Consider the following 25581-nt stretch of genomic DNA (forward strand, 5'->3'; position numbering starts at 1 on the left):
TGTATAGTCCGGAATGCCGTTCTTCCAGTTTGTCCCTGGGATAGTATTGCAGGTAGGCCACACCCCTGGGGAAACTCCCCCTAGACCGACCGCCGCTTAGAATGCAGTCATGTGATCTATCATGGGAACCACCACTCACAACTGGAGTCCAGCCAAGTTGACACATCTTCAACTATCACACCATGTCTTTGAATATTTCATTATAATACTTTGTCTTCTCAACCTGTCCTTTGAGATCTTCTGTTCGGCTCTTTACTTCTCATTTCTTCCATTTTCTTTAGGTATTTTTCATTCAAAAGCAAGTTTCAGAGTCTCTTCTGACATCCATTTTTGAGTTGTCTTTATTTCCTGTCTTTTTAATCATTTGCTTTCTTCATGTATGATAGCCTCGATGATTCCCTCAACTCATCTAATCTATAGTCATTGGTGTTCAATGCTTCAAATCTATTCTTGAGATTTTCTCTAAATTCAGGTGGAATATGCTCAATTTCTTAGTTTTGCTTTCATAGACTTATTTCAATTTTTTTCAGCTTCAATTTGAACTTGGATATGAGTAACTGACTGTGTCCCACAGTCAGCCTCTGGCGTTGTTCTGACTGATGATATTGAGCTTATACATCATCTCTTTCCACAGAGGTAGTCAATTTGATTCCTGTGTGTTCCATCTGGCAAGGTCCATTATTTTTGTTAAGAAAATGTATTTGCAATGAATAAATCATTTGTCTTGGAAAATTCTATTATGCCATGTTGTTGTTGTTGTTGTTTGCCGTCGAGTCGGCCCCTACTCATAGCGACCCCTCTTTGGGTTTCCAAGGCAGTATCACTACGGAGGTAGGATTGCCCAACCTTCCTTCCGAGGAGTGGCTGGTGGGTTTGAACCGCCAGCCGTCTGGTTAGCAGTCAAGTGCCTTAGGCACTATGCTACCAGAGCTCCTGATGTAATTTCTATAACCAAGGCCATATTTTCCAATGACAGATGCTTCCTCTTTGTTTCCAATTTTTCATTCACCTCATCAGTAATTATCAATGCATCTTGATTACACAATTGGCCAATTTCAGACTGCCGAAGTTGGTAAAATCTTCAATTTCTTCATGTTTGGCATTGTTAGTTGGTATGTAAATGTTAATGGTAGCAGTATTAATTAGTCTTCTTTCTTCCTACTCTGTCTTAGTCTAGAAACACCACTGAAACCCATCTACCATGAATGACCCCATCACCATGAAATACTGGTGGCATGGCTTTCAGCATCACAGCAATATGTATAAACCTCCAAACTCACTGCCATCCAGTTGATGCTGACTCATGACAACCCCCTTTGGGTTTCTGAGGCCTAAGTCTTTATGGAAATAGATTGCCTATTCTTCTTCCATGGAGTGTCCAGTAGTTTGAGCTGCCAGCCTTCTGGTTAGCAGTCAAACGCCTTTGGTACTGTGCCACCAGAGCAATACATACACTACAACAGTACAACAAATTGAAATATATATGTCAGTGTCATTGAGTCAATTCCAACTTGTGACAACAATATATGTGTTGGAGTAGAAGAGTAGAACTGTGCTTCATAGTGTTTTCAATGGCAGATATATATACCAAACCAGCAAACCCATGGCCTTAGAGTTCATTTCAACTCATAGTGACCTTATAGGACAGGATAGAAATGTCCCTAAATGTTTCCAAGGCATAAATCATTACAGGAGCACGTGACAACATCTTTCCCCCATGGTGCAATTTGTGGATTCTAACAGTCTACCTTTCAGTTAGCATCCAGTTGCTTAACCACTGTACCATCAGGATGCTGATAGATATATACATATATTTACATATTTAAATATATACATATGTATATATATAATTTTCCGCAACCTTTATGCCTGAGCATTCTTTTTTTAATAAGAAAGAAGTAAATCATGATGAAAATAAATGCTATCAACTCATATTTTCCAGGCTATGTTCTGGAGTAAGTAATTAGTGAGCTCAGCCTCTTATTTCCGCTACATGCTGCATGTCCAACTTCACTACTTGATGAAGATCATATCGTATTCTCAGTGCTAAGTTTGGGCTCCATGTTATGCTCAACCATCAAAATCTAAGTCATGTTCACCTAAAATTGCAGAGGTAGGAAACCATATTCATGAACGCATTGTAAGAAAAGGATTTTAACTATCTTGAAAATAAGATTTTACTTTCTGCCTTAATCCATCCCAGCAAAATTGTCTGTATTTTTTTTCTTGCTTTTAGGTGTCCAACAAGAGAAGAACATCTTGTTTGGTAAAGTAGACAGCCAACAAAAATAGAGGAAACCCTTAATGATATGAACTGACATGATAGCCTCAACAACAGTCTCTGACATACCTAATGCTGAAGATGGCCAGGACCAGGCAACGTTTTTGTTCAGTTATCCATACGGTCACCATAAACTAAGGCTGACTTGAAAGAAACTAAACAACAATAGCAAGAGTGAAGTTTTTCCTCTCAAATGTATTGACAAAATTCCCTAGAAACTTTACTACTAGTGTCGTCTCACATAGTTACACATTGTGAGGTGAAAGTATAAGATTGCATTTTTAATTGCTTTGATATCTTTGTGTGTTTATGGCATTTATAATAGTTCATTACTAATATAATGCTTTTTCTTAAATAAATATACTTTTCAATCTCATACTACTAAGATTCATTATTTATGTATGAACATGTATCTTCAAGAATGACAAGAAAGGATTTCCTATGTCAAGGCACATCTTAAGGCATGTATATTTTGGGCTGTCAGATGTCACAATTAGATTTACTTATTCCTTGGACTGTTCTCCTTCCCATCTTCATCATTCCAACTTTTGCACCCTGCACTCGAAATTATTAAAAGTCTACCTCTGGGATCCAGTTTCTTTAGCATGGATGCTATTAAAATGCAAACATATTTATGGGTCATAAGAATGAGTGAATAAGCAAAAGAATGAAAGGCTAAAACTGCTATTAATGAGTTTCAGATTCTCTCCTGTGAACTGACCTTGACTGTGTGCATTAGTGCTAAGAGGAGATTAAGAAGAGGAAACATTCTAGGGAATAGAGATTAACAGAAAGGATTTTTTTAGTGCCATCAATTCAATTCCAACTCATAGTAAACCCTTGTGATAGAGTAGAACTGCCCCACAGGGTTTTCATGTCTATAACTGCCAGAACTTTCTCCTGCAGAGCTGGTTGGTAGATTCTCACCACTAATCTTTTGTTAGCAGCAGAGTATTTAACCATTGCTCCACTAAAAGGAGCTCTGATGGTGTAGTGGGTAAGGTATTTGGCTGCTAACCCGAAGGTTCAAACCCACCAGTTGCTCCATGGGAGGAAGATGAGAATATCTACTTCTATAAAGGTTTACAGCCTGAGAAACCCAATGGAGTCTCAGTGAGCCAGAATTGACTTGAGATCAGTGTTTTTGTTTGTTTGTTTGTTTTGTTTTCCAATAAGGTAGTTTGAAGATTATTTAAGAATAATTTAGCCAATCATTCAATGTTTCAGAAGCCCTGCCCTAAGTGATTATTTCTATTTCATCCATAGTTATAGACTTAACATTAATTCTAGAAAACATGTTATTTGACACAGGTAAGGAAAAACTCTTCTGGTCACAGAAAGCTTCATACCTCAGATAGTTATTTTAGCACACTGATCTGTCTCTGCAGATTCCAATGTCTCCCTATCCAATTTTCATTCTTCCTTTCATGGAAGGGTACATTCCAATTGTCTCTTTAGTCAAGGAAAGAATGTGTTGAAGGGAAACACTACAAAATGAAAGAGCTTTTATAGCCTCATCGTCTGGTAGTCTTCTCACTATTCCTCTCACTCTCTTCTTCATATATATATATACATATATATATTATCATTTTCTATTTTTTGTTCTAGTTATATTTATATCTATCTCAAACTCAAACTCACTGCTGTTAAGTCATTTCTGATTCACAACAACCCCTCCTTGGGTTTCCAAGGTGGTATCTCTACAGAAATAGATCGCCCAGTCTTCCTTCTGAGGAGTGGCTGGTGGTATCTGTGCATAGTTATTTGCCATTTCAAAATATTTTATATGTATCTATGTATTTTATATGTATAATTTAATGATGTTCATCATGCATACAATAATCACAATACCTGTATCTTTTTTAGTATTGAATTTTTAAAGAAAAATGACCTCAGATTTTAAATTAATTTCATAGATGGCTTTTCTGGTTCAATAGTTCATTGAACAATGTGGCATTGAACACCAGTTCTAAAATCTCTGGACCACTGAATTATTAATTTCCTGAGAAATGTGTCTAACTTCACATTGCTTTTGCTATTGTTAATGAGTTTTTTGTTTCCAAAGTGTTGAACTAAATGAAATTCTTCTTTTCTTGTTCTCCTAGCATTTAGTGGGCAGTTTGAATACTTAAGAATTATGTTGTTATTGTTGTTATGTGCCGTCGAGTCAGACCGACTCATAGCGACCCCTCTTTGGGTTTCCGAGGCAGTATCACTACGGAAGTAGATTGCCCCATCTTCCTTCTGAGTTTGAACTGCCAGCCTTCTGGTTAGCAGTCAAGTGCCTTAGGCTCTATGCCACCAGAGCTCCTTACAGAATTATATAGGGCTATAAATTTTAGTTTCACATCATCTTCCTAACTCTCTTTATTTCTTCTTTTTTTATTCTATTCTCACTTCATTCTTCTCTTTCTATTTATTCATTATTAAATTTGTTTTCCACATGGACAAATTGTCATGTTTGTCTATCATTCTGTTTAAAAAAGTGTCACCATAGGATAATAAGTTATATATGTGGATTTACTATCTAAGAATTTATTTCAAATCTTTGAGTATACTTAAAGTTTAGTGATAGAATTCCAAAGTCCAAATACTCAATCCTTAAAAATCATCAATTTAACAGACTCTCATTGTACAGATGAGGACCCTTAGATACAGAGAAGTTAAACAACTTTCCACTGATCATACACTAGGACTAGAACTTGGTTCTCCTGGTTCCTACGGCAATTTCTTTGCTTAGTCATGTGTTGCTTCACACTTTTTTTTTTTTTTTTTCCAAAATTGGCTCCCACTTCCATTAGGAAGCATTGAATTAAGTCTAGGGCGTAGGTAAGTCTGGATAGATCAGGTTGGACTACATTAGTGATGAAAATTAACACTATGTGTGCCTTCAGCTTAAAATACGTCAAAGCCAATGGAAATAATCCAATGTACCTAAAAGCAATTGTAGTATACATTCTTTTCTGTTTTTGCTTTGTTTTTTAAAGGAATCTGTAATGTGGGTATATGGGAGCTCTGATGGTGCAGTGCCTAAAGCATTTGACTGCTAACCAGAAGGATGGTAGTTCAAACCCCCAGCCACTCCTTGGAACCAAGACTGAACAATCTACTTCCTTAGGATAATGCCTCAGAAACGCAAGGAGAGGTCACAGCGAGTTGGGACCGATTGGATGGCAGTGGGTTTGGTTTTTCATTTGGTATATGTGGGAAGTTCTGAGTGGATCTAAAATAGGCAAGTGCTTACATTCTCTGAAGCTACATTTTAAATATTGAACATACCTGATATAATGCAATTGGTATTATTTTCCATGGGGTGAGTGTATAGTGCACACACACACGCACACTTATGTGTGTATATTTACAGTCCTTGGTCATGTGTGACTCAATTAGACTCCAACCAATGAGATACTGCAGAAATAAAAGCAGAAGTAGATATATGTCTCATGAAAATTAAATTAGCTAATTTAAATTCAAATAGACAAATGATCAGCATATAAGAATTAAGTATCTGAACTAGGTTTAAGTTTCAGTTTAATCCTCCTCTTACTCTCAAACCCAATTCAGCCCCTTATCTTTGAATTAGAGTTGTACAATAGGTGAACATTAACTTTTTGGAGTATGGAGCTAAAAGGCACTGTATTTTAGAATTAAATGCCCAGGAAATTTCAATACAGCAATGCAACAATTGTTCAGAACCTGATAGATTCAGTGACTATCACAGAGTGCTTACGCATATAGATATCTGTCAAATGTTGTTGTTGTTGTTGTTATGTGCCGTCGAGTCGGCCCTGACTCATAGCGACCCCTCCTTGGGTTTCCGAGGCAGTATCACTATGGAAGTAGGATTGCCCAACCTTCCTTCCGAGGAGTGGCTGGTGGGTTTGAACCATCAGCCTTCTGGTTAGCAGGCAAGTGACTTAGCCACTATGCTACCAGAGCTCCCATCTGTCAAATAGTAGGCACTAAATACAAAGATTATTCAATATTAATTTTTTATTTCATTGTTTTTTTTCTGCTCACATTTTCTCCTGTGCCTATCGTGCTTACTGCACTCTAGATACATTGCCTTCTTGCTACTGCATGTTTTATTCTCTTGCCTGAGATACATTCCACCAAAAGGTCACATGGCTTATGCTCTCACTTTCTTCAGGTGTCTGCTCAAGAGTCACTTCCTCAGCAGAGCCTTTGTTGACCAACAGCATCTCCAACACTCTTTATTCTTTCCCCCTGCTTTATGTTTCTTCATAACATTTACAATTAACATTGTTTTGTCTGTCTTTCCAGTAGTTCTTAAATTTGATGAGTTGCTTCTTTCCCTCCTTTTCTCCAGTGCCCAAAATAGTGCGTGTCTTAAGTTCCAACCCCACCACAAGTTGCTGTCAGATCAACTCTGATTCATGTCAATCCCATGTCAGAGTAAAACTGTGATCTCTAAGGTTTTCAATGGCTGATTTTTTTTTTTTTTTTTTTTTTCAAAGCAGAGTACCAGGCTTTTGTTTCTAGGTGCCTCTGGATGGACTTAAACTTCCAACTTTGGTTAGCAGCTGGACACATTAATCATTTGCACCATCCAGAAATTCCTGTATTAAGCAAGTGCTCTCAAACACATTTTTAATGAATGAGTGATTTCTTGCATTCATATTATCCATCTCACCTTCTTAGAGCACCTGCCACATGCTGGGGCATGTGCCTTTGAAGGAGTGCTGTTATAAACTGGGGTATCAATTCAAATTCCAAAACTACTTTTTCCTTTGAAAGAAGTTGAATCTGAAGAATTTTGTAACTTTGGATTCTGGTTTTTTTTACTATCAAATTAAAGCTAAAAATGCTGCCAGGAAGGAGGGAAAGCCAGATTGGAGGGGGAGGAGGCGAGAGGTAGAAGAAGGGGAGGCAGAGAGTTGGGGGAGGAGATGGCTGAAAGATCCAGGAAACCTGAGGAGAGGCAACAAAAACCAATTAAAGTTAATGAACTACAGCTAAGCTTTTTATTTTAGTTTCTTTCCCCCTCACAGTATACCACCAGCCTCTACTTGGAACTATTTTTCTTGGAGAGCCATGTTCAAAAAGTAGATTATTTCCTCCCTACCTCCATGTGCAGAAAAATAATACGACACTTTAATCATCAAAAGCTTGAGGGTATGTTTTGTGCAGCTTTCTAGTAGGCTTGTCCCTTGGCCTTCAGCCGTGGTCCTACCACCCACTGAATTCTGGCAAAATCCCAGAATGTCACAAACGTTGTCCTCCTCAATCTTCATGTAAGCTGAGAGAAAGTGGGCCTTACTGAGTAGTTATCTGGAGACAGGAGGCGGAGGTCCAATTGTAGTATCTAATATTAGAAACAGAGACGCCTCCAATGGTTTTTGGCAGACTGAGCCTAGAAAGAGTGGCTCTGGCTCTCCCACTCAAACATCTTAAATAGTTTATATATCTGTTTGATTAATTTGGCTGGAAGCATGACTGCAGTTAATGTATTAGGTATAAAAGTTTAGAAGAAGATTCTTATCTCAATTATACCCATTCTCTAGAATAACTTATTCCTCTAAGCCAGCCACAGTTAAATGATACATTCTGATACTAATAGCATACTATCTTAGATTTGTTTAGTATTTTTTTCTATTACCCACAGAATACAAAGAAATTTGAATATGAATGAAATGTACTTTACTAACATTTTTTTATCTCTTCATTCAACATTTTGGCCAAGTATCATATTAAAATTCTAAATGTAAAAAGTAGCACACAGTGATCTAAATGAATTCAACAGATACATAAAATCTGAGTTTCTAATACACAGGTTTCCCATGTGAAGTTTATTGTCAAATACTCTACTTCTCACAATAATTCCTTCCTCTTCTTGCCTTTACCTAAGACTTGCAATAACAGAATTTCTGTCATTTAGTTTCTTTGCTTCTCATTCCATTCACTCCTTTTTGAATTCTTAAATGATTTATTATATTTGTCTTCTTTCATAGGAGAATATAGAACTAAGAGTGATTTTCTAAATATTTGATGGTGCTAACTCCCATTCTTTCACTCTAATTCCTTTTCCTCTATACCTGACAGATGTTTGAAAATTCTATGGTGTTCACTATTGTGTGAGGCAGCCCCATCTATGTTGGAAAAGTCAAAATATTAGAAAAGTCACAATTATGTTGATTAAAATCATATATACTGTAAATTTTACTCAATGATCTTGATTCATTTGATAATTCACTTATCCCTTGATTCATTTATACATGCACTCAATAATATTTTAAAATTCTCATGTGTAGAGACTATCCTAGCTTAACACCCTCAAACTCACTGCCGTCCAGTCAGTTCAGACTCATTGTGACCCCTCCTTGGGTTTCTGAAGCAGTATCTCTATGGAAGTAGATTGTTCAATATTCCTTCCGAGGAGTGGCTTGTGGGTTTGAATCTCCAGCCTTCAGTAGTTAGCAGTCAAATACCTTAGGCACTACACCACCAGAGCTCCTGCTTAGCACCCTAGAGAATCACAAAATATTCTACTATGCACTACCACCCTTTTTACAGTTGGAAAGAGAGAAAATTACTTTGGTAAATATAAACATCTCCATTTCTACTTTTCTGATACAGCATAATTTTAAACTCTATTCTGTTTCTGGTTACTCTCCTCTCCCAAAATTTCTATATGTCAACACCCCCCTTAAAATGTGTGTTCAAATGTGAGTGGGTTTTTTCACATTTAAAAAACAGTAAAACTGTTACCTCCCACATTCACACATTTGTCTTCTCTTAATATTCCTATTTTCTTTCAAATATATCAGTGTTGATTATTTACTTTTATATTATCTGAAACTTCAGATATTAAAATTTTGACATGAAGTGTGATTAGGTCAGGAATTTTCTATTTTGTGTTTTTATAGCATGTGTTTGTGTTGTGTGTACATGTATAAGACAGAAAAACAGAGAGAGAGGCAGAAAGAGTGGGTCAGAGATAAACTTGAGTTTGATTTTCATATTTTCTTATCTGAAGACGGCACATAACAACAACAACAGAAGTTTGTCTTGTCAAAGGATTATTCTTGCCACCTATACAACATATTAAAGAAAATAACAACAATGACAAAATCATAAAATCTACCATATCAGGAATGACAGATTGAAGAGGAATGATGTGGTATTCATACTCAAAAATAACATTTCAAAGTCCATCCTGAAGTACAATGCTGTCTATGATAGGATAATATACACATTCCTACAAGAAAGACCAGTTAATACTACCATTCAAATTTAAGTACCAAGCACTAAAGACAAAGATGTAGAAATTGAAGATTTTTACCAACTTCTGCAGTCTGATATTCACCAAATATGTAATCAAGATGTGCTAATAATTAACTGGGGTAAGGTTGGAGTTGTTCACTCATTTCTGCAAAGATTTAGAAGACAGCTACCTGGCAACTGACTTGAAGAGATCCATATTTGTGCCCATTCCAAACAAAGCTGATGCAACAGAATGGAGAAATTATTGAACAATATCATTAATATCACATGCAAGTAAAATGTTGCTGAAGATAATTGAAAAATGGTTGTAGCAATACATAGACAGGAAACTTTAAGAAATTCAAGCAGGATTCAGAAGAGATGTGGTATATCATTATTGACATCAGATGGATCTTGGCTAAAAGCAAAGAATACCAGAAAAATGTTGTTTACCTGTTTTTCATTGACTATATAAAAGCATTTGAATCTGTATGTAATAACAAATTATGGATAACATTGCAAAGAATGGGAATTCTAGAACATTTAATTGTTCTCATGAGGAACATGTACACAGTCCAAGAGGCAGTCATTTGAACAGAACAAGGGAATACTGCATGGTTTAATATCAGGAGAGGTATGCATCAGGTTGCATCCTTTCACCATATTTACTCAATCTGTATGCTGAGCAAATGATTCAAGAAGCTGTACTATCTGAAGAAGAATGTGGTATCAGGATTTGAGGAAGATTCATTAACAAACTACAATATGTGGATGACACAACCTTGTCTTCAGAAAGTGAAGATGACTTGAAGTACTTACTGATGAAGATGATAAACTCCAGCCTTCAGTATGGATTACACTTCATTATAAAGAAAACAAAATTCCTGACAACTGGACCAATAAGCAACATCATGATAAACAGAGAAAAGATTGAAATTGTGAAGGATTTCATATTACTTGGATCTATAATCAACGCCTGTGGAAGCAGCAGTGAAGAAGTCAAATGATGTATTGCATTGGGCCAATCTGCTGCAAAAGACCTCTTGAAAGTGTTAAAGGGCAAAGATGTCATTTCGAAGACTAAGATGTGCCTGACTCAATAGCCTCAGGTGCATGCAAAAGCTGTACAGTGAAGAAAGACTGTTACATTTGAATTGCGGCACTGGTGAAGAGTACTGAAAATACCACGGACTGTCAGAAGAACAAACGTTCTGTGTTGGAAGAAGTACAGCTGAAATGCTCCTTAGAAGTAAGAATGGCCAGACTTTGTCTCACCTACTTTGGTCATGCTGTCAGAAGGCACCAATCTTTAGAGAAAGGTATTATGCTTTGTAATGTAGAGGGTCAGTGGAAAAGGGGAAGACTCTCAACGAGATGACAACAGTAACGAGCTCAAGCATAGAAAAGATTGTGAGGATGGTGCAGGATCAGTGCTTCATTCAATTATAGCATTATGAGTTGGAGCTGACTCAAGGGTACCTAACAACACCAAAATACAAAATATGCTTTCAAGTACTGTAAGCAAGATAAAAAATCGATTTAACAAAAGTCAAAGGATATGAACAAACAATTATAAAAAGAGTAAATGGAAATGTCCATTAAACATATAAAAATTCAGCTTTCACTTGTATTAAAAATTCCCATTGAAACCTCAATAAAACATGATATTTTCTCATCAACTTACCAAATGTTAGTTGGTTTTCTAATTTGAATTCAATGTTTATGAAGAGAAAGCTACATGCGTTCACATATTACTTGTCTGGGTATAAATAACACAACTTTTAGAGAATCTAATTTGAATACACTGAAGAACAGTTGACTATTGATAACATATTCTGGACATATTCTAATAAAATAAATGAGAAATGAGATTAATGATTTATGCAGAAAACTGTTTAACATTATTTATGACAATAAATTTGAAAATGGCATAAACATCCAACAATAGGGAAATGGCTAAATGAATGATAATACAACCAGTAAAATAACATACAGTTATTAATTATAATTTTTAAAGAATATTTAATGACATGAAATGTTCTTTAACTATAATCTTAAGCGAAGAGAATAAAGTATTAAATTATAGCTAGACTGTAACTTTCATGAGGGCATGTGCTTTTATCTGTTCAATTCACAGCTAGTTACGTTCTTAGTGCCTGAAATAGTGCCAGGCCCTAGCAATACATGTTTGAGGAATGAAATGATGAATTAATATGCAGTATGTTTCACATGAAAACACACAAACATACACACACAGTATAAGAAGAAAAAACATCAGAATAAAAAGAATTTTAATCTCTGTGTGTTGATTATTTGGGAGCTCTGGTGGAATACTGCCTAAGGCATTTGACTGCTAACCCGAAGGCTGGTGGTTCAAACCCACCAACCACCCCTTGGAAGGAAGGTTGGGTAATCTATTTCCATAGTGATACCACCTTGGAAATCCAAGAAGGGGTCGCTATGAGTCAGGTCCGACTCAACGGCAGTGTGTTTGGTTTTGTTTGTTGTTGGTTATACGACACATTATTTTATTTATTTATTTATTTTAACAATTTCTAATTTTTCTATAAATTCTGGTGGTGTTGTGCCTAAGACCTTCGACTTTTAACCAGAGGGCTGGTGGTTCATACCCACCAGACAGTCCTCAGAAGGAAGGTGGGGCAATCAACTTCCATAGTGATAGTGCCTCAGAAATCCAAGGAGGGGTTGCTATGAGTTGGATCCAACTCGATGGCAGTGCATTTTTATTTTTTTTATAGTTTTAAAACTAGACTGTATTTATTGAACCAATAGCCTTGCTATCACCAGTACATAATTCTAACTTGAATAAATTTTTTCATTTCTTTCTGCAGTTCACCTCTGAAACCAAACCAATAAATTTAGTGTGTTTGCCTTTGAATGTACTTTCTGAGCAGGAAGGATCCTCTGCAGTACCAGAACATTCTCTGCAATTGAACATATTTTGTAACCATGATCTAATCAATTGTAAAACCATCTCACTGGAAACTATATTAGAATATGTAAATATGAAATCTGCCCTTACCTCTCCATCCTTTTTCATGACGATTTGTCAATAAACATTGCCAAATTAATTTTTGTTAGCCAAATACAGCATCTGTGTAAGCTCATACTGACCTGGAAGTCTAGTTAACTGCTCAGAAAAAGGAAGGTCAGTTTGGCTTAGTTTGATTGAGAATGCTCCCAGAAGATTGCTTCATGCCACTCTCAACAGAAACACCCCAGGTGGCTAACTTTAGGATAACAATCAGGAGCTACTCAGTTGCTCATGGAAAATTCTACCATGAAGTTTACAAAGACTTATGGCTAGAAAAGCTACACTATGTAATTTACTACACTGCATTTATATAACCAGAAAACTATCAAAGTCAGGAAATTGTCAATGATACAATATTATACTTATTATTTTAGGTGCCATCAACTCAGTTGCAACTCATGACGATCCTGTGTACAACAGAATGAAACCTTGCTGTGTCCTGTGCCATCCTCACAATCTTTGCTAGGCTTAAACTCAGCCTTGAAACAACTGTGTCAATCTATCTTATTGAGGGTTGTTATGGTTCTATAGTGCTGCTGTAATAGACATACCACAATTGGATGGCTTTAACAAACAGGAATGTATTATCTTATAATGTAGGATGCTAGAAGTCTGAGTTCAAATTGCAAGCTCTAGGAGCTGTGTAAAGGCCCCTGTTCTCTAAACTCTGCTGCTGCTGCCTCTCCACAGTCTCTCTGTTAGTCTCAGAGCAGGGATTTCAGGTCCAAGGATGCATTCCATTCTTGTTTCCACAATTTAGGTATCTGTTAGAGCAGCACCCCACTCTTGATACTAAATTCTCTTTTGGTTCTCTAGTGCTGCTGTAACAGACATACCACAAGTGGATGACTTTAACAAAAGGGGATTTATTTTCTTATAGGTTAGGAGGCTAGAAGTCCAAGTTCAAAGTGCTAGCTCTAGAGGCTGGGTGAAGGCCCTTCGACCTTGGGCTTCAGCTCTGCCTCTTTCTCCTGGCTGGAGCTGAAGGCACTTCTTAAATTAAGCAGCTAGCTGCTGGTTGCTGAGGCTGACAAACCCCAGGTTGACAAGTAAAATGGCACAGTGCCAATATTATCAAGTAACATGGCAGGCCACTTGTTCAAGTCCAGAAACAGGCCCAAGATTGGCAGAAAACCTGGCTGGCCACTCACTGATGACTTGGCCAAATGCAGGATCCAAATGTGCTAAGAAGCTCAGAGACCTTTCTCAACACTTCTCATTATACACTGGAAGCAGACCACACCCCTGTGGCAGCTACTCAACTGCCCATAACAGATTCTACCATGGACTCGATTACCAATCTCATCATGAGTAATAACTACATCCGGCTGCCCAGCCACTAAAAACCAGGCCCAGCCAAGTTGACACATAACCTTAACTATCACAAGGGTCTTCCTTTCCTCTTTTTTGCTGAACCTCTACTTTACCAAGCATGATATCCTTTTCCAGGGATTGGCCCCTTCTGACAACATGACCAAATTATGAAAGACAAAGTCCGGCCATTCTCATTTCTAAGGAACATTCTGGCTGTACTTCCTTCAAGACAGATTTGTTCACTCTTTTAGCAGTCTGTGGTACATTCAATATTCTTCACCACAATTTAAATGCATCAATTATTTTGTGGCCTTTCTTATTCACTGCCCAAGTCTCACATGCATATGAGGCTATTGAAAATACCATGGCTTAGGTCAGGTACACCTTAGTCTTCAAAGAGATATCTTTACTCTGTATCACTTCACAGTGGTCTTGTGCAGTAGATCTGCTCAATGTAATAATGTCTTGTAATTTCCCAGGAAATTAATTTAATTTAATTCCACAGGAATTGATTGTGGATCCAAGTGAAATGAAATCTTTGGCAACTTCAATCTTTTCTCCATTAATCATGGTATTGCTCATTAGTCCAGTTGTAAGAATTTTTGATTTTTTTTTTATGTTGAAGTGTAATTCATACCGAAGGCTGCAGTCTTTCGTGTTCATTAGTAAGTGCTTCAAATCTTTTTACTTTTATCAAACAAGATGTGTCATCTGCATGTCATAAGTTGTTAATGAGTCTTCCTCCAATCCTGATGCCACGTTGTTCTTCATATAGTCCAGCTTCTCAGATTATTTACTCAGCATACAGATTGAATAAGTATGGTGAAAGGATATAACCCCAACACATACCCTTCTTGATTTTAAACTCTGCAGAATCCCCTTGTTCTGTTTGAAAGACTGCCTCTTTTCCATGCACAGGTTCCTCATGAGCACAATTAAATTTTCTAGAATTCCCATTCTTTGCAATGTTATCCATAATTTGTCATGATCCACACAATTGAATGCCTTTGCATAGTTAACAAAATACATGTAAATATTTTTCTGGTGTTCTTTTCTTTCAGTCAAGATTCATCTGGCATCAGCAATGATATCACTTGTTCCACATTCTCTTCTGAATCCAACTTGAATTTCTGACAGTTCCCAATGTGTGTACCTGCTGAGACCTATAACAGATTATTATAAAGTATATAGTAAAAATAACAAAGTATTATATTAAATAACTCTAAGACTAAATTCAAATTTTGCCAGTTATACTAAAAAATATGGCTTTAATTTTTTTTTTCCCCTGTACCAGAGTCATATGTTGCATTTAATTTCCATAGCTCTTTATTGTTGTTCTCAGGTGCCATTGAGTCACTTCTGACGCATAGCAACCATGTGGAAATAGAACCACTACCTGGTCCTGGGTCATTCTCACAATCATTGTTATGTATCTCTTTATTCTCTTTTATTTTGGAATCATTCTTCTGTCTTTCTTTTTCTTTCGTGATTGACATTTTTTGAAGAATATAGACCAGTTATTTTTTTAGCATGCCCCTCAATTTTGGTTTGTTTGATGTATCTTCATAATTCCATTCAGGTTATGCATTTTTAACAGTAATACTACAGAACTAATATTGTCATACTCACTAGACACATAATGCCCATTTATCCCATTACTCGTGAATTAATTTTGATCATTTGTTTAGAGTGGTATTTGCCAGCTTTATCCCATAAAGTTACTATTCCCACCTTCATAATTAACTATTTTGTGGGGAGATATTTTGAGACTTTATAAACATGCTGTGTCATCAAATATTCCCCTCTAGTTTTAGTATCCATTGATGGATATGAAACAAATGTGCCTGAATCAAATGTTACAATGATTATTTCCCCATAGTGAATTTCTAATTCCATAACTTTCCTACAATAATTAGCTGGCATTTTTTAAAATGAACTATTCTTTCTCCCCCTTTCAATTATTTACTTACTTGTTTATATTATTATGGACTCATAGATTCTTATATTAATTTTATTCAATGAGTTATAAACTGTTACTATTTATAGGATGGAAAATTTGTCTCATATTTGGTCAATGGGAGCCCTGTTTAAGCAAGTTTTTGTGTATTTTGACATGTTCCCCGCTCTCTTTTTTTTGTGAGCAATTTCTTACTTTCTAGGCTCAAAGATTTTCCGATAAACCATTGTGTGCTTTCCCAGTTCCAATCCTTGCATCTGCCAATTTTCCAAAAGCCCTGTTTCCTGTACTATGTAATGCTGTGATGTTTAGAAACAGCTGCTAGATGTGCTCATTGCTACTAGGGTGTCATTGCTTCTTGGGTTTTCAGAAGGCACACACACAATGCAAAGACATATACATACAAACACACAGATATATCTGTTTCATTATCTATCTATCTATCTATCTATCTATCTATCTATCTATCCATGAATTCATATTGATACTTTCAGTTTTAATTCATCACCAGAGTTCATTCCAATGTTCTTCCTTTCCATAATTGTAGCTCTCACACTGAAAAATCAGGCTGGTTATCTATATTTTCCACTACTTATCTATCAGTTTGTCATACTATAATGGCTTGTGTGTTGCTATGATGCTGGAATTTATAGCATGGAGTATTTCAGATGCCAGTAGTACACCACTGGTGGACAAGTTTCAGCAAAGCATCAAGACTAAGACAAAGAAAGGCCTGGTAAATTTACTTTTAAATATTATCCAATAAAAGCTTTATGGATCAGAGAATATTGTCAAAGATTTTGACTCACATCCTTTGAACACATCATCAGAAGGGACCAGTTACTAGAGAAGGGTATAATGTTATCATGTTTGGTAAAGTGGAGAATCGCATAAGCAAGGGAAACCCTCAGTGAGGTCAACTGACAGGATGCCTGCAACAATGTACTCAAACATACCACACATCCTGATAGTGAAGGAATGGGCAACATTTTGTTCTATTATACAAGGAGCTGCCATGTATTAAGGTAGCTCTGGTAGTGTAGTGCCTAAGGCACCTGACTACTAGAAGGCTGGTGGGTTTGAACTCCTCAGAAGGAAGGTTGGACAATCTACTTCCATAGTGATACTGCCTTGGAAACCCAAGGAGGGCTCTCTATGAATCATCTGACTGGACGACACATAACAACAACGACAAGCCATGTGTTAAAGTTGACTCAACCACAACTAACAGCACAATGTCTCTATTTTGATATGTCACAAATATGCTTTTGTACTTGAAGTGGTGGACAAGGGTTTAAGTTACAAATTAAATAATTGAGAATAGGGTAAAACAAAGAAGTAGTGCTATATTGGGGAGCTCTGGTGGCATGGTGCCTAAGGCACTTCACTGCTAACCAGAAGGCTGGCCATTCCTTGGAAGGAAGATTGGGCAATCTACTTCTGTAGTGATACTGCCTTGGAACCCCAAGGAGGGGTCGCTATAGGTCGGATCTGACTCGGTGGCAGTGAGGTTATTTTTTGAGTGTTATATTGAGGAAAATTGTGGAGAATATTCTATTTCCTAACTTTCTTTAGCTATAGCATTTTTTTTCTCCCAAACTCCTCAACTATAGACTTTTGTTTTCTTTTTGTCTTCTTTCCTTAGTGTTATTCTGTTGGTCACTCACTTTTGGTATATTGCATTTCCTTTCACCCAAATCAATAGTTGTCTCTACCTTTCTAGACTTTTTAAACATCCATCCACTTAAATTATTGTAAAGATTATCTTTAGATGGTGGTCTTATTTTATCACTTATATTGTTTGTCTATTCAGTAGTTGGTTGGAAACTTTGGCTACATAGTATATTTTATGAGGTGAGAAGTAATATAGGAAGGTCAGGGAAGTAGGAAGAGTCCAGCCAGGCATGAGCAATTAGGGAATATGTTGCCTGTAAAGAACTTACATCTTTATCACTGAGCGATTTTAAACAATTTTAGTGATAAAATATTCTTCCCTGCTGAATTGCTGGCTACCACTTTGTACCACTAGGGAAATCACTGGAGGTCAGTCAAAATGATTGAATTGATACTGCATAAAAATATATTGAGACTGTGTGATTGTCACTATTTTCTTCTATGTGATTTCAAAGTAATGTTTCATTTTTATTTAAAATTCCTGGTGGAAATTTTGTTTCTGACTTTGCCTTCTTTTTACCAGAATAAAGGAAGTGACTGAATTGCTGTAATTATTATTTCTTAAAAGTGAGCAGTTAACAGATTCATTCAAAGAAAAAAAATTTCATGACTCCTTTGGACATGGAACTCTAACATAATTTGAGAAAAAATGAGTTAAGAAAATATTTTATATGTTCCATTATGAATGACAACTTCAAAGAAGTGTTTTCAAAGAAGTAGTAAAGTTTTTTTGTTTTAATTTCCTACCAAAACAGCAAATAAGATATAAAAAAAAATCTTAAGGACTTTTCTAATTATCAGGAATATATTCTCAGATCCCTGTTTGAGAAATCCTGAATTAGATTTTTAAATTGTCCTCCTGTGTCATTCAAAGAAACATCTAACACATTTTTATTTTTTTCTAGATATGCTACAGGATCTGAGAACATCTGCAACATTCTGAAATATGTTTTCTCCAGTATTTTGCTTTAATCTTTCTATAGACATCAGACATTCTTACAGATTCTATGATATATTAGTTCTACTGAACAAACATCATTTGTGCCTATGTCTTGAGTTGTGTCAATCTGAATTGAAAATGTGTCAACTTTGTTAACATTCTTAAATTCATTTTCAGAATTAGGAAGAGCCTGTAAAAGAGACTGGGTCATAATAGCGTCCCTTTTTTATAATAAGTGACTGTGATCATTAAAGTTTTGGAAGACATGCACTTAGTGAATGATAAAAACAGCTCTAAGTCATGGCTGCAACCCTACTGTAGAAAAGCAGTCTGAGAAGAATATCTAGAATCTGTCTTCCAGACAGGAAAAAGAAATTCCAGGTAAAAGAATTGTTATCTCCTACACTGTAAATGGGAAAATTAAAATTCAATGATGATTGAATTCCCTCAATGTTAAGCTTTGCATCTTCCTTGTGCTTTTATAAAAATAGAATTCTCTAAGGTCATCTGGGGCCCTTGACTCCTTCTTGCACAGGACCAAAAATGATTGAATTTTCTATTTATTATTGAAAACATTAATTAGAACTTTGCTAGCTTTAGAATTTATTTTAATTTTATTTTGGTCAGAGATAGAGTTTAATTTGAACATCTATTTAAAATGGAGGGGTATAGTGTAAATTCTTTGTAAGACTGCAAGTATTTTTGAATGGTACTTAATTAAAAATAATTAAAGACTTTACAATATTGTTTGGATGCCAATGGCTATCACTAAACAAATTCATGTTAAAATGACACTATATTGCTTTAGAAATAATAACACTTCAGAATCTCTACAAATTCTAACCACTTGTCCTTTATTTAGTAGCTTCATGTATTTATTATTGTCTGAAGATTCAAGTCCTAATAGAATTCTCCCATTAATTAGTCTTTTGAGGTTGGGAAATTAATTTAGACTTTCAATTTCAATTTAAAAATGAATAATAAAAATACTAGTGCCTCCCCAGTCCATCTCATAATATTTTTTGAGAGATCAAAGGAAATAATGAATTTAGAGTATCCTGTAATTTGTAAAGCACTTACACATATAAAGGAGTCCTAGCAGTATAATGGTTAAGTGTTTGGCTGCTAACGGAAAAGGATAATGATTCAAATTCACTCAGCCATCAGAGTTGGAGGAAGATTCATTAACAACCTGAGATATGAAGATGACACAACCTTGCTTGCTGATAGTGAGGAGGACTTCAAGCATTTACTGATGAAAATCAGAGACTACAGACTTCAGTAAGGATTATATCTCAACATAAAGAAAAAGAAAATTCTCACAACTGCACCAAAAAGCAACATCACAATAAATGGAGAAAAGATTGAAGTTGTTAAGGATTTCATTTACTTTGTTAAGAGCAAAGATTTTACTTTGAAGACTAAGGTACACCTGACCCAAACCATGATATTTTCATTAGCCTTGTATGAAAGCTGGACAATGAATAAAGAATATTGCAGAAGAATTGATAAATTCGAATTGAGGTGCTGGTGAAGTATATTGAAAATACCACGGGCTGCCAGAAGAACAAACAAATCTGTCTTAGAAGAGGTACAGCCAGAATGCTCCTTAGACACAAGAATGACCAGACTTCATCTCATGTATATTGGTCATGTTGTCAGAAGAAACCAGTCCCTGGAGAAGGATATCATGCATAAGTCAGCAAAAAAGGGAAGACCCTCCACAAAATGGATACAATGACTACAATGATGGGCTCCAGCATAGCAATGGTTGTGAGGATGGTGCAGGATTGGGCAGTATTTCATTCTGTAGTACATAGGGGTTGCTATGAGTCACCAAAAAAGATAATCATCTAGAATGATACTTTTCAAATTGGAGAATGCATCAGATTCACCTGGAGGGATTTTTAAAACACAGAAATTCCGGACACTCTCTCAGAGTTTCTGATTTAGTGGATCTGGCTTGGGGCCTGAAAATGTACATCTCAAATGGGAATCTCAAGTGATAGTGCAAGTACTGGTACAGGTATCGCACTTTGAGAATCACTGCTCTAGAATTTAGGACTGTATTTCCTATATGCAACAAACACCTAGCAAACAATACTATTAAAAATCTTGAAAATGAATTAAATTGCCTCTGTTAAGTATTTTGATTATGCTTTTCTTCTCATGGTTTATTTCCATTTCCAGTAAAATAATGACTCCATGGAGAGTCAAAAAAAAAAAAAAAAAAGTAATGAATGCCTGCAGCTACCCAAGGTGACCTGAGGGCATATAGAAGGGATCTCCTTAGAAGTGAGTAGGGTCAAACTTTGTCTCACATACTTTACACATGTTATCAGGACAGACCACTCCTTGGAGAAGGACATCATGCTTGGTAAAGTAGAGGGTCAGCAGAAAAAGAGCGTGACCCTCAACAAGATGAATTAACACAATGGCTGCAACAACAGACTCAAACATAGCTCAACAGCAATGATTGTGAATGAGGTGAAGGATCAGGCAGTTGTTTTGTTCTGTTGTACATAAGATCACTGGTAGCATAGTGCCTAAGGCACTTGACTGTTAACCAGAAGGCTGGTGGTTCAAACCCACCAGCCACTCCTCGGGAGGGAGGTTGGGCAATCTACTTCCCTAGTGATACTACCTCGGAAACCCAAGGAGGGGTTGCTATGAGTCAGGTTCAACTGGACAGCACATAACAACAACAACAACAAAGGATCACTATGACTCAGAACCAACTTGACAACACCCATGCACAACAGAAGGGATCTATTTAGATTATGTAACGTTGTTTGACCTTAGAATTTAATATAAATTTATTGTGCGTATTTTCCATGAAATGGCACTAAATATATTGAGAACAAAATAACTTGAAAGGTAACTTTTATTTAAGTTTTCTATTTAAAAATCAGATACTCAGATCAAGGATTTAGGGAAGTTGGCTAAATTGGATGATTTTTTTTTCCCCCTTTCTGAATGCATTGTTTTAACAGGAACAGATTCCTTCTTAAATTAGAGTAGTTTTTTTTTTTTTTTTTTTTTCATACAGTGTCTTCAGGAAGTATAGCTGGACGAAATGGCAAGAAATATCAGCCAGAAAGTTTATGCATGTTAAAATATATGGCTAAAAGAAAAATAGAGTTTGGCTATTTTTATGGTTTTGTAGGAAAATACACCTACTGGTTCTCTACCCTTAGCAGTATGAATCATGAAAGGGAGCTGGGAAAAGTAATGATATGAAATATTACAAATATTCACAGAGTATTTGATTATCTCTTAAAAATTGTGTCAATGTTGTCTGGCTCTTCTAGTGCACATGGCCACCTCTTGCAGCCATTATGCTAAGCGTCTGGAACATAAAAACATATTTTTTCAAAGACAGGAGGGATTTTAAGTGAATTTAACACCATTTCAGGAATAGTATTTCTTAGACAAAAGATTCAGGCTATTTAGCCAATATAAAACCCATATTTATTTTTGAGAAATCACAGACTGAAAATATTTTTTAAAAACAAAACACAGCCATCAAGTTGATTCCAACTCTTAGCAACCCTATAGGACAGAGTAGAACTGCCCCATAAGATTTCCAAGGCTATAAATCTTTACAGAAGCAGACTACCTCATCTTTCTTCTACAGAACAACTGGTGGGTTCAAACCACTGACCTTTTGGTCAGTAGCCCAATGCTTTAACCACAGAGCCACCAAAGAATGCAAATATTAGAACCTGGTAATTCATCTTTGCTAAATTCTTTTTGAAATGATGTCAATAAAGTGCTAAAACTATACTATTTTAATCTAGATAAGGGTTCACTACACTGTAACAACATATTATGATTTGAATTGCAAATTGATAAAACTCATCCTTCTCAAGAAGAATTTACCCTCTTTAATTTATGAAATAGAAACATAGTTATTATAAATGCAAACCTATAATATTCCTGGATTTCTTCTGCTGATAAAACTAGCCCTTACTCCAAAGGACTCAACTTAGGGAAGGCCTGAAGTAGAAAGTCAAGAAATACCTTGCAACTGAGGAGAATGAGCCATATTTAGAATGGTAAGCAGAGCTCACAAAAGGTACAAACCAAAGAATCCCTGCAGAGTTACAGAGGAGGAGAATCTGGCCCATGACTTAGGTTAGAAAGCAAAAAATAAAATGAAAAAACAAATATCATCTGTTGTGTGATAATGAAGAAAGAAATTATGTAATGGTAGCTGAAGACTGTTTTTATTGTTCTCACTTAAATATTGGGTCCAAGACGCCCATCTGTTCTTGAGTGTTTTGCAAAATCAGGTAAGAAGTAAGACTTGTGACCCCATGTTAATAATGTGGCAGCATTTAACAGACAAAGTCTTTCCTGGTGCAATCTTGTTTGAATAGAAAAATCTGACTTGAAGTTGAGTTTATATTCACACTTAATTTCTTTACATGACTTTGGAAAACATTTGTATTATCTCTAGGCACTAATCTCACACTTAAACATATATATAATATATTTAATATATATATAATAATTATATATATATATATATATATATATATATATTTTCCCCCAGAAAGAAATGGTTTCCTTGTTTATGTGTAATTAGATATTACATCTTATGAAATATCATTTGAAATCTCAAAGTTTGAGCATATGTCTGCTATTCCTCTTCTTGGAGTCTCTTCCTTTTCCCTACTTCTGTAGTGATACCACCTCGGAAGCCCAAGGAATGGTCGCTATGAGTCAGGTCTGGCTCAATGGCACATAGCAGCAACAATAACAACTTCCCTTTCCAAGTAACTTCTTTTCAGGTTTGGATAAAATGTACTGCTGTGTGTTTGATGCACTAAATAACTTAGAAAGACATCTTTCTAGCTTCCTCTATAAGATGAATAAAAGTAAATCATTCACACATTTGCGTTTCATTTTTTATGGTAAATGTCTAATCTCCTCACTGTAATGGCTGTGTCAACATTCTCTACTTAGAATTGACTTTCAGGCCAATTACTCAGGAGAATCACAGCTACCCTTTACCACTTCACTATTCATTAAAGAGTTTAGTCTCAGGGTGGTGCAGGTAATTAATATGCTTGGCTGTTAATAGAAAAGTTAGAAGTTCAAGTTCATTCAGAGGTACCTCAGAAGACAGGCCTGGTGATCTACTTCTGGAAAAAAGTCACTGAAAATTCTATGAATCACAATTCTACCCTGACACATAGGACTCACCATGAGTTGGGGTTAACATGGCAGAAATTGGTGATTATTCACTAAAAATAACCAAATTGGCTAAAGGCCTTAAGTTCAGTGACCTGGTGGGTAAAATTTTGGTTTAATTTCTTCACTGTTACTTGTAATTTCATAAATGCCTGCAAAAACAAAGAAAGTTCAGAAGTTGATATTTAAACACCTTAACTGTCAGTATTCTCAACTTTTGCTATGTAGGCCATTAATATTCTAAACATCTATTACGTCAAATGTAAATGGGCTTCATTATGTCTATTCTGAACTGACTCTGTAATTTCCATTTCTGTCTATTTTTCTGTCTGCACTAAATTGAGTTGATCCATACACCTCTGTTCTCCCTCACATTTCAATTAAATCCCCTAATTGCAAAATTTAAAATTAGGCCTGTCTGGTTTTTTTTCTTTTATTTTAAATGTCAGATTCTAGAAGACACTGGCCTAATGGGCCTATTAGTAACTACTCACTCAATCAATCAATACAAGTTTCTGCTTGTTTGTATTGTGTAAGTTTAATACAGAATATAAGAATTTCTCCCCTTCTTTGAAGTTCAGCAGCCCTCACAAGGTATTCAGTATTGATCTATGCTTTGTTCACCTCTCCTTGTGGCATTTGAAAGGGACCATGAAGTAGCAATTAGATTGTAAACCCCCAATTGCGGTAAGAACGGACTAGGCGTTCACCAATTACTGTTCTGTTGATAAGAATTCTCCAAGGGTGGGGCTCTTCTTGCAAAGTTTTCTGAGACCTTGCCAATCCTTGTCAGGAGCTTTTAAATAGAAACACTTTTCAACACTTCAGAAGTTCCTGAAAAAGACTTGAAAATTTTCCTTTTGTTGTCTCTTTAGATCTCTCACTGCTAACAGTTATTGCCAAGAAGTGTAAATGGAATGGGTCAGCTCATAAAATAATCTATCTGAGGTTTAAACAGTAATCTGTTCCATGAAAATCTTTGTCTTTTGTCATTGAGTTGGGACAGAAAGTACAAGATAGTGAAGATGAGGATCTTTTTCATCTAATATAACAGAACACCCGAGAGCAGTGGATTCTTTAAGACAATTTACTTCTTGAGACTCATAAACTTAAACCTTCTGGAAAAGGGGATCTAGACCTGGTGGGATTAATTGTGATTGTTGGAATTCTTGTTGTTGTTGTGTTGTTGTTATTTGCCATCGAGTAGGCCCCGACTCATAGTGACCCCTCCTTGGGTTTCCGAGGCAGTATCACTACGGAAGTAGGATTGCCCAACCTTCCTTCCGAGGAGTGGCTGGTGTTGGAATTCTTAAGAAAAGATAAGTTTAGCCTCTAAAAAAAAAAAAAAAAACCTCACTGCCACTGAGTTGATTCCAACTCATAGCAACTTCTTTTGGGTTTCTGAGATGATAAATCTTTACCAAAATAGATTGTCCAGTCTTCCTTCTGAGGAGTGGCTGGTGTGTATGAACCATAAGCCTTCTGGTTAGCAGTCAAATGCCTTAGGTACCATGCCCCCAGAGCTCCTTGTCTAGCTCTAGTGATGCTAAGAAATTTATGAAAATGAATTCTGGAATAATACCTATGTTTTAGAATTTTCAAAGCACTGAGATTATCTTAATAATATTTATGAAGGATAGGGTAATGAACTAGTCCCATTTTGGCAGAACTTTACTGATTTTAGAAGTGAAGGCCTCTTGTCCTGGGGAACCTCCTCAGTCCAGGGCAAACAGAGATGGTTGGTTGCCCACAGGAGGGATATGAGAATTTTAAAACCACTTTTAATGTTATTTCTTTCATTTATTTCTCTTGTATTAAGTGTTCAAATATGGCCATTAAACATTTTACTATTGTATGTTTATAAGTATGTATATGCATGCTATGCTATGTGTCTTAGGCTGGGTTCTCTAGAGAAGGAAAACCAGTGAAACTTCATA

Source organism: Orycteropus afer, unplaced genomic scaffold (genome assembly GCF_000298275.1).
Source record: "Orycteropus afer afer isolate SDZICR_OR568_19922 unplaced genomic scaffold, OryAfe1.0 scaffold00105, whole genome shotgun sequence".
NCBI classification, from domain to species: domain Eukaryota; kingdom Metazoa; phylum Chordata; class Mammalia; order Tubulidentata; family Orycteropodidae; genus Orycteropus; species Orycteropus afer.